We start from the raw sequence: 9,185 nt of genomic DNA on the forward strand, positions 1-9,185 counted from the left end.
CGCCGTGGGGAGAAGTTGACTAGAAAGGCTTCCGTTCTAGTGAATGTCTGAGGTTTTGTTTTTGTTTTTAAGCTTTTGAATTTACAAACGTATCTAGAAAGTAAATTAATATTTGTATTCCTGACAGATAATCCCGCTTTACGCTCAGTGAATGCTCCTAGACGAAGCAAAGAGTCCAATAAAGGATTTTTTTTTTTCAGCGAATATTAGCATTGCAGTAAGACAGCACACCAGCACCTGAACTGTAGGCTGACTGAGCGGCTTCCTTTTCTCTTCTACTCATTGGAGTCTTTGGACAAGGAGCAAATGAATGACAAAAGCAAAGTAAGGAAGATTCTTTAAGTGTCAAAGGAGGACACTAGAGCGCACGTGCCTCTTCTCGTCAAGACTTAGGTAACTCGTGAATGAGAGCTCCGACACCCCAGGCAAGTTGCTGAGTTCTGCATTCTGACAATCCCTAGGTGTATGGTGTTAAACAAGTCTCTTAATGTATCTACCTGCTAGGGTGTTTGTGGCAATTCCACAGTAAATTGTTCCTATTTTACTGAGGAACAAAATGAGCAAATGTAAAGTATGGCGCGCACTGCACATTTGCCATCGCGGTTGTTATTAATTTGGAAAGCAAAGCTCCTATCGTCTGTAATAAAGAGAATGAAATTGCAATCCCAGATCGTAAGTACCAGAATGTTCCCAGTGTTGACATTCCTTTTGCTAGTTTGAGATCAGTAACCATCCTTCTCCAGTCACCTGTCTTAGTATATTTATATAGTTTTTAAGATAATAGATAAAATCTCTGCCTTAAATATTAATCAGCTCCAATCTCCCATAGTTGCCTTGTTTGACATCCCTTTTTTTTAGTGTATTATTTGCCTAGAGCCTTTTCTTTTCATAATCTCATCCTATTAAGTTTAGCCTAATTATTCCTTTGAAGACATCTCTAATTGGAATTCAGCATTCACGTGTCATTAATTTCAGCCTGTCTTTTGACCCTTTTCAAGCAAATCTGGGAAACAGGCCAGGATAGTATACAATTATTACAGGGCTGTGACATTCTAAGCATACTGCACAAAACTGCCAACCCCTTGTACCAGAATTACTCTCATAATGTTCACCCCTAATGCAAAACTTTAATTCAATTCAGTAAGCAAATTCAGAATTACAGCATTTCTAGCTGAAAATTCAGGGTTAAGACAATTCTCTGAGTAAACAACAGAGATCATTGAATTTCAATGTCAACAACTTATGTGGAGAGAAACATGAAGTCAACATTTATCAAAAATCTGGAATACAATTTATTTTACCTATTTAATCATAACATACTAATCTAGAATATTTAAATTAAATGTATTTCCTTTCAGTTTTACTCCTCACCTGGTAGTTACTTTTTTAGATTAAAGAGTTAACATGATACTTGCAATGCTTAAGGTTTTGTATCAGAGAGAACAAAAATCTCTTTAGGGTGTGCTTGTTCCAGGAGTTTGAGGTGATGGCATTTACAGAAGGGTCAGGCTGCTCTGTGAGGTTGCTATCAAAGAACTACAGGGTGCCTGGGGTTGTTGGTAAAATCGGGCAGGAGGCCTTCATGCTCAGCTTCCCGTGAAGTTTTGTGAAGGGCAATACAGTCTATCTATTGTACCTGGTCCTATGGCACATGAGTGACAGGATACACCCTACCCACTCAGTGTCTTGGATATCTAGAAAACACTCTCAGTTATTAGAAACTTACAATTGTTCACTCAGGGAAGTAGATACTGTAATATATATTTTTTTAAAGATTCCTCTAGGAAATGGAGCATATTATTCATAATTTTTACAGTTATCATTATAACCATCAACTACTTCTATATCATAAAGCTTTTATAAAAAGAAGTCATTAAGGGGCACTAAATGGCCCCTAACAACTGCATTTTCAGGCTTCATCTCTAGACCGGAAAGGAATTTGGTGGCCTCTGCTTCTCTTTCGATCTTTATTTTCCTTAAGAGAAGCCACAGTGGTTGTTTTACTATTTCTGGATAGCATATTTATGTGTTAACTTGTGATTTTATGTACCTGCCTATCTGTCTCTAATTTAAGGGAGAGTGGTTTGCCCTCTGACCTCATTTCTCTTATAAGACCTAAGAATTATTGATTTTTCAGTTCCATTTTCTACTTGTTACAATGGAGTAGCAAATTCTAAGCTTCTTACATGCCTAACCAGGGACCATAAATAACCTCAAAATTTTCTTTTCACTGTTTCTTTCTGCCTGGAACCCTTTTCTCTTAGATATTCACTGTGCAGTAACTGCACTTCATTAAGAATCAATTTGGCTTCAATTCTTTTTTTTTTTTTTTTTTTTTAGCCTTGAAGAACCTTGAGATGGAGGAAGTCTTGGTCACTGAGTCTATAACCACAATCAGATTTTATGAGATGAGACCTTCGATGGGTAAGCCACTGATATGGCCAATATGCTTGAGGCAGCTGGTTTTAATTATCTTAATAACACACTTCTCCCCCTCTATCATCTAGTGCTATCCTCCTATTAGAATTAAAACCTTTTCAGGATAACAGATTTGTGATTTGTGCTGAGTATTAAAGATAATAGCAATGAGGGCCCTCCCTGCTGGCACAATGGGTTAGGACGCAGCACTGCAAGCCAGACACAGCCACTTCAGTGAGAGTTCGATCCCCAGCTCGGAGGTGACCCACATGGCATGGCAGATCTCTCCTGACCCACCCGTTGCTCCCCTCAGCAGTGTGCTTCATTGATCCACCTGTTCTGCTCCCCACTCTGTCTCTGGTGAATCCTCTCACCACCCCTGCACCTCTGACCTGTATCTCAGGTCTGTATGCATAAATAAATAAATCTTAAAAAAAAAAAAAAGAAAGATATAGCAGTGAACAAAACACATTTGGAACACATTTGGCAGGTAATCAACAAATATTAATTGAACAAATGAATGAAAGATTCCCAGAGGAGCTCAGCTCTTTGCAGTAGTTCCTCACTCACCTGGATCTGTTTGCCTTTTCCTCACTGCGTTGGGCTCTAGCAATGTTTCTAAGAGCAACTAAATGAACTCTTTAAATCTATCTTAAAACTAACAAATCACCCAGAATACCACTCCAGATTTTCTGAGACTGCTGTAAACTTCACCACTGGTTCATCTGTATTTAACTACTTAAACAATTTTATATACACTTATGACTCTATTTTACTTGCAAACTCCTCCTGTAACATATCAAGCATTATGCAATGCTTCTTTGTTTTTCCCCTTCCCTTAGGTGGAGAATCTTATTTCTGGCTGTATTTTCAGCAGTTCTTCCATAGAATAGATATTATTTCTCTGTCACACCTCAGGATACCCAGCAGTTACTAAAAGGGGCTTCACTGGCTGGGAAGTGGCCCAGCAACTGCTCAGCTTTTCTTACAACTCCAATAGAAGTTGACTTTGGGTCTGCCCCCTGCTGGCTCCTCATAGCAATAAAATTGCTATCATTAAAGAATATTGACCTTCTATTGTAGAAGCTAGAAGCTGAAATTCAATCAAAAGCATGGATTCGAGGACAGTGCTGAGTCTAAAGTAAAGGCACTGTGTGTATCTCTGTCTCTACTTTGCTTTTCTGGGAGTACAAGCTCCATGAGGGCAGAGATTTTGTCTGCTTTATTTATTGCACATGTCTAGCATATTAAGTCAAACAAATATTTGTCAAAAGAATGAGTGAACCAATGATTCTTTTTGAACTTTAGCTTCTCAGCCTGAAAAATGGGGGAAAAATTCACTTCATAGGATTGTAACAAGGCCTAATGATGTGATACGATATATGTTGTTTTATAATGCTGAAAGAATAAAAGCAACTTAAACTTAATTAAATTGAAAGAGTGCCTAAAAATGCAGCCATAAAAAAATGAAAGCATAGTCCAATTCTTAATTAAAATCAGTCTCCCAAATTGTTTAATTAATATTTGAAGGGAACAGAGCCCATTGACTTGGACATATTTTCAAATTTAGATTCTACTAGATGGTTACTTCTGCTGTGGAATTTACCTGTGATCTTACCACAAACAAATCCCTCACATTTTAGTACCAAACCCCTTTTACACACGGTTCATCATACTCCAAAATCAAATCAAGTATCCAATTTAATATACATTACCTGATAGCTCCCTTCATAGCTTTTCCTATTTCCTCAAACATGTGTTTCCTAAATGATCTTAGCTCTTAACTGTACTCTTGTAAATATATTTCCCCATTTGCTTTATTACTGCCCCCTTTAGAATCATGGCATATCTTTCTTCTCATCATTAATGCATACATGACTTCATTGTTAACAAGTCTACAATTCCTGGATCCCTCCCTGTTGGCACAAGGGGTTAAAGTATGCACAACACATGAAGCTATCCACAGCCACTGCAGCATGAGTTTGATCCCCGGCCAGGGAGCTGACCCACATGGTAAGTGTCAGCCCTCTCCTTTTTCACCTGCTGCTCCCCTCATTGGCATATTCTAGTACATCTGCCTGGTAGATATACATCACTCTCTCTGTCTCTGGTGAATCCACTTCCCCCCTCCCCATCCCCACCTCTGACCTGTGCCCAGTTCTCGTATGCATAAGTAAATAAATCTTTTTAAAAATCAACATTCCTAAATATTTTGTACCAGCCACACATTGTGCAACCAAGACCTGAATCTGACTTAATGTGTACTTTGACCAGCACTTAAAATGTAGATTTCTTATTCACTCAGAAAAAAAAGGATTTCTGTCTTTTGGAAAAAAAATAAGATCTGGCCATATCAGCCAACATTTAGTTCTGCATTGCCATTTTAGCCACAGTTCTTTCTAGTCCTTGATATCTTATACCTAAGACTACCTTCCATCTAGGTGCCTTTATACTTCCCATATTTCCCTGGGTAAGAGTAATCATGCAGTAGCATCACCATAGCCTTCTTCGAAACTCTATGTTCATTTCCAAATATGTTCTGGACATCTCCCAAAGACTATCCACCAATCTGTCCTCACTTGCTTGCTTCCCTCCATCAAGCAAGAAGGCATGTTTCATCCCTTGGGGAGCTGGTGAGTGCATCTGGCATGGAAACCACATGTTGTGTGCTGTGGTTGGGGTGTGTGCAGGAAATTGTGGAACTTAGCAGACTAGAGAGGAAGGAGATGAGTGGTCAAAGAAGGTTTTCTAAAGCAAAAAGTGCCTATTTGATTAATTCTGTCTAAAATGGTAGGTGATGACTTTTATTCCAGGAGAGTTGTCAAAAGCCAGAAACCTAAAGGCCTATTCTTCCTCCAATTAGTATAGCAATATTTGAATATTTGCTATGTGTGGGTCACTTACTGTGCTGGTGGTAACCAAACCTGACATAGTCCTTTGGAAATTAGAATTAAAAAGAGCCTAAGTAACCAAGTAGATGAAATGGTCATTGACTGAGATTAGGCATAGATGAGAGTAGAATGGGTTAGGAGAAATGAAGGCTATTCTAGATGTTGAGTTTGAAGTGTCCAAGGACACCCAAGTGAAAATTTTCAGTAGACAGCTACATAAAGAGTCTGGAACCCAGAGAGGTGAAGGATGCAGACGTGGAATTAGAACTCACTGGTCTATAGATGGCAACTGAGGAGCTGTGAGTGGGAAATTACCAGAGTAAAAGAGTAGACACAAGGGATGGGACAGTGGACCAACAGTAGGTGGCCACTTCTAATTGTCCCTTTTTCTCTGGTGCCTGAGGTGGAGTGGAATTATTAAGACAAAATTTAGGAGAGTGAATCATACCTTAGAGAAAAAGAGAAAAAAAAAATCAAGGAAGACAGGAACATTCACATCCAAAAAACAAAGAAAGAAAAAATTATTCTGTCGACTCAGTGTCCAAACCCTGCTGACTGATGTCTCCTGTCAGATTTGAATTTTCTTCCTCGCATGGTGGTGTTGGCATACAGGTGAAAATTTCCCTTTGATTCCTGCCACTCCTACCTCTCCCACCTGCATGCAGAAGTTAGCTTTTCTTCTCCATCCAGGCCACCACACTTGGCTTTAAGCAGCCTTTCTTACTTTAAAGGATGTTATACTATAAATGTACTATTAAACACCTTGTGTTGTTTCCTTCCATGTGTGCCACTCTTTCCTCAGCAGGCTATATGTCGTCAAGAGTTGGGACACTTAACCTGTGCTCTTTTCTCTATCTGGAATCCCCACCTCACTTCATCTGTTTGACAAAACTGTTAGTCATCCTTGGAGATCTTGTTCCTCTACCCCAAAAATCTTCTTTTGAATACATTTATTCCATCTTGGTGTTCTCACAGCATTCTGTTCAGACCTGCTTTATGGCTTCTATCCCATTGTATTACAGATTCATTACCAAGCTATCCATCTGCCCTCTTTACATGGATTTCAGAATGAAAGTTCCAAGCGTTTGAGATGATAGACTTTATAGACTGACATATACTTGGCTTATCTCTATATGTTTTTTGTTTGTTTTTTATGGCAGCCCTAATGACAGGAATACAGAAAGCACTAAAATATTTCACATTGGAAGTAACCAAATGTGTAGTTGCTACAGTAAATTAGTGGATACTAGTCAGCTTGGGGAGGAAAATGAGATATCTTGGGATTAACATGGTGAATTTCAATTTCTGGATATGAAAGTGGAATTCTCTGTTTTTATTTATTTATTTTTTTGCTTGGAAAAGGAAAAAAAGTAATTTGTAAAGTTAGAACAGACACATTTAAGAAGAGAAGAGGGAAAAGAGAAAAGCACCATGTTGTTCCAGGAAAGAAGCCTAGTCCTCTGAAAGAAGCCCTGGCTGACAATGGGGGTCTCCCTTGTCTTGCTGATGAATTTAGTGAGGCCTTTATGTCACTAACATTTAAAATGCCCATTCATTCACCTTTGACTAGAGGTTAGATACTGGGGAAAAAATCCAAAATTCAGAAAAAGAGATAAGTAAGAACACCTACAAGAATAAACAAACAAAATCTATATGAACATTTACTGAAGAGTGAGTTTTATATGTTGACAGCTCCTTTAAGACCCTATCAAGAACACTGATTGATGTCTTGTCTCCAAGATGAGGAAATGACTTGGAAGAAAATGAAGAAGTGCTTAATAGAATATTTGTCATACTGAAAACTTAACATAGCATTCTAGGAGAGTATTGACCTTACAAATTAGATTATGAAAAGATAAAATTATGTGCTAATGTAGTGCTCTAACTAATGTGAGCTGGTGCAGAGCAGACCTGTTACTTAAACATGAAGTATAGGTTATTCAATTTGAGTTATAATGACATTTAAAAAAGAAGTCATTGGCCCTCCCTGGTGGTGCAGCGGGTTGAAGCACAGCACAAAGAAGCTTAAGCCACTTTTGCATGAGTTCGACCCCTGCCTTCCCCCGGAGGAGATCCACATGGCGAGGCAGACCTCTCCTGACCCGCCCGCTGCTCCCCTCAGCAGTGTACTTCATCCATCTGCCTGTTCTGCTCCCCGCTCTGTCTCTGGTGAATCCTCTCACCCTCCGCATCTCTGGCCTGTACCCCAGTTCTGTATGAATAAATAAATAAATCTTTAAAAAAAAGTCATTAATTCAAATGCCCTCTTGGGAGAGACAGGTTACTTATGAGGCTAGGGAGTAGAAGTAGAGTGGAGTGGGATCTACATTGAACTGAGGAGAGCTCAACACATCTAAAGGGGATACCAGAGTGTCATGTCAGAATACAAGTCGTGTATTGCTAGATGACTCAATTTTTCTAAGACAGAAATCCTGTAAAATGTCCCAATGTTTAAAATATCTTGTGAATGAAATAACAGGTGTCTAACGTCAGCATTCGCTCTGTTGACTTCCAGTTTGCAGCTCCTGTTCTGGAAGCCCTAGTTATTTTCTACATACCTTAACCCTGGCCGGAAAAAGACCCGCTGAGTCCCACAAGGCAATGCTATGTAGCACGGTACTACCCCTAGAACTGTTTAAAGGACTTTGGGGAGGTCAGGTCACAGGAACAGCAGCTGTTGGAAGGGCAACGTCCAGGTCCCATCAAGGTGGGTTCATTAATTTTCCCTAGAGCAGCTTTAAGTAGGACAACCTTTACAGAAAACCTCTGCTCTCTTAAATGTCATTAATATCACTGACTATTTTTTTTTAGATTTATTTGTTTATGCATGCAGAAACTGGGGTACAGGCCAGAGGTACAGGGGTTGAGAGCATTCACTAGAGACAAAGTGCAGAGCAAAACAGGCAAATCGACTGAAATATGCTGCTGAGGGGAGCAGTGGGTAAGACAGGAGAGGTCTGCTGTGCTGTACTGGTCAGCTTCCTGGCCAAGGACCAAACTTGGTGCTACAGAGGAAGCAGAAAGCTTCACAGTGCTATTCCCCATTGAGTGCTGTGCTTTAACCCATTGCACTGCCAGGGAGGACCCACTATCACTCAAGATCACTCAAATGGCCCCAGTCAAATGGGAAAAGATCAGACTACTTGTGCTTCCATCATAGTATGCATGTTGGCTTAACTAAAAGAAGATTTGTATGGAATTACAGGAGGACAGAAAAGTGAAAGCGTGAATCAGATGGTCACGTAAGGGTGCCATTAGCACTGAATCGCTTTGTGATGACAACAGATTCACAGAAAGGTCCGCAGAGCCACTAAGTCCTATTGTCAGAGTTTTCCAAAGTTTTTCAGAAATGTCCCCTAGAGAAGAGAACTGCAAAAGGAAAAACATGTTAGTTCATTTAATCCAGAGTATTATATACATGTACACACTCATACACACACACCCCAGAGATGTGAAAACAACTTGCATCTTGGTTCCCCCCTCCCTGGTCTGACAGAATGGGAGTCAGAACTGGCTGGCCGGGTTCTGTGAAGACCTCCCAGAGGCCAGAGAGGAAATAAAATCAACAGTGAGGTCTGTTGCTGACCGGATGCAGTTACAGGAAGATGGAAACCACGAACAGCCAACCAAGAATCTGGGAGGAAGTCAGGATAAAGTTTAACCACCATGACGTCTTGCCTCCCTGAACATAGAGACAACACGTCTTTGAGTCAGAACAACCAGGAAAGTTTGACACTTCAAAACCTATGAATGAAAGCCAGAAACGCATGTCAGAAATTAATGCATTGCTCACTGGACTATAATATAAGGAAATGATGATTTTCTTCTTTCCTCGGTTGTATAGGCTGTATTCTCAGAGTAAAGTCCATCAGATTG

This window comes from Condylura cristata, unplaced genomic scaffold, assembly GCF_000260355.1.
Source record: "Condylura cristata isolate star-nosed mole 26May11 unplaced genomic scaffold, ConCri1.0 scaffold00007, whole genome shotgun sequence".
Taxonomy (NCBI): Eukaryota; Metazoa; Chordata; class Mammalia; order Eulipotyphla; family Talpidae; genus Condylura; species Condylura cristata.